The sequence below is a fragment of the Aricia agestis genome, chromosome 10 (genome assembly GCF_905147365.1).
Source record: "Aricia agestis chromosome 10, ilAriAges1.1, whole genome shotgun sequence".
NCBI lineage: Eukaryota > Metazoa > Arthropoda > Insecta > Lepidoptera > Lycaenidae > Aricia > Aricia agestis.
In genome coordinates this window covers 1,240,035-1,242,351 of record NC_056415.1, presented here as the reverse complement: position 1 = coordinate 1,242,351, position 2,317 = coordinate 1,240,035, and positions in this window count along the sequence as shown.

Below are 2,317 nucleotides of genomic sequence, written 5' to 3'. Positions count from 1 at the left end.
ACAGATTGGAATTGGGGTGATAATGAACAATAATTAGATGGAACTAGTGTGACGTATTGATAACAAGATAATAAGGAATCAGGAAAGATGAAAGATTATTTTATGGTGAGCTGCCATGGACAGTGGACACACAATAAATGGCATCCCCTGGATCATGTTGACGTCCCTACTAAGAATATTATCTAGTACTTTCATCTATAAAAATTAAAAATAATAAAACGGCCATATTTTGTTTGCAATACAATATTTTTACAACTAAAAATTATTAATTTTTTATTCTTTATAAGCACCTAGCTTATAAAAAATCAGATTTGCCCACCCTGGCCCAGAATCTGCGTAATTTGCCCCCCAATCGTTGGAGCCGATTCCGAGATTCCAATTATATATTTATATACAAGAATTGCTCGTTTAAAGATATAAGATTATAGATTTGAAAGCCTTACACAGATCGAGAAGAAAACCTATAAGGCTCATGTTGATGATACCTATAAAAATAAATGCTTAACCGCTGATCGATATCGGTACACATAAAAAAGTTGTTTGTAAGTTTGTAGATGTGCCAAGTACAGGGTGGTCTGTAAGTGTGAGGCGAACAATATTTTTGCCTGTCCGCCGAACCGTGAGTAATACAATAGAAAATATTCATATTGGGGACACGGCGACCCTCCGTATTGTGATACACGGCGTGTTTGAGATTTGTTTTTGTGGAGAACTTTTTTTTAGTTATATGAATTTGACGACCTCTGTGGCTCAGTTGGTGGGCTATTGGTAGCTCAAGCCGGGGTCGCGGGTTCGAATCCCGCCGACGGAACAAACATTTTTCAAAGTTCCTGGGTATAATATTATGTATTGTATAAAAGTATTAAATACATTTCCGTTGTTTGGTACCTGTAAGTTGTAATACAAGTCCTTCAGGTACTTAGCACGGGGCCAGACTGACGTGGTGTGAAGCGTCCATAGATATTATTATTATTATATTATGAATACTTGAATAGGAATGTTTTTTTTTTAAGTTTCCTGAATCCTGACAATTATGTACTTTAGGGAATAAATGCAGGTGAGGCCTTGAAATTTATGTCAGATATTGTATTAATCTAAAAGTTATAAAAATATTAGAATAGTTATTTGTCAAGTCATCGATTGAGTTGTTACTTGTTGGTAAAATTTACCAACTTTTAAGAGCATTATTAGTAGATACCTTCTTCAACTTGAATTATGTACTATATTTACACTGCGTTCCATTTGAACGCTCAAAATAGGAGGCATTTTGAGCGTTTTGATCGTTTTAACATCAAATGGAACGCGGGGGTATTGTTTTCTTTTTCAGGCCGTTCATCGGATATCCTTCTACCAATTCTGTTTTCATTAAGTATATGAAGTGTACTATTTACTAATATTAAAATATCACTTTATGTTTACACTTAAAATATAAAGTGTGTTAAAAGTAACTATTACTTTAAACACACTTTATATTTTAAGTTTGTGTGTGTGATTATTATTGATCAAAATAAAATGTTTTTTTTTTTCAATTTCAGAAAACTGACACACCCTGTATATATACAATCGCAGACGCCGGCTCATGACGAACGTGGCCCGTAATACAGACCGAGATACATTTGAATATTGTTTAGTTAACACCGCCCAACCCTGCTCAAGCCTTCACTTGGAACATTTCGACGAAAACTTGTGTGTTTTGGTTTCCGAATTGGTTTCAAAAAGTGTGACATTTCGAATAAAAATTTCGAGTAATGATTTAGAGAATATACCAAGACAGCTTGCATACTGGGTTAAAATTATGGGTTAAAATTAATATAGTCGTGTATATCCCTCAGACTGGTAGTCTGTGCGTTACTTTTGTGCATGTGTTTGTGAATTATATTTGAAATAAAATTGATAAAAATATTATAAACGCAGATACAGTTCAAAATTTAAAACCTAATCATGTTAACACAACCGTCGCTAACAATCAATGAAGAGCTCAATATTTTCCACTCAAACGAACGCAGCGAAATATAAATAATGTATTTTCAGAACGCATTTACAAGATTACAATATTAGTACGTCCTATCCCCGGGGCGACGTCATTACAAATGATAAATAGTCCGCACACTTCGATAATCAAATTCAAATTTGGAATCTGTTCCCCTATTTTTTTTTTGTGCCAGCATTGTGAAGATTGTGGCTTTATTAAGCGTGAACGGAGGTCTCTAGGCCGTCCGGAACCGATACGCGTATTTGTATGGTCGTGTGTGGGAGATAGGGCATCGATGATTGAATTAAGTGTGTCGGCGTTTAATGCCTTTATCTGTGTCCTCTC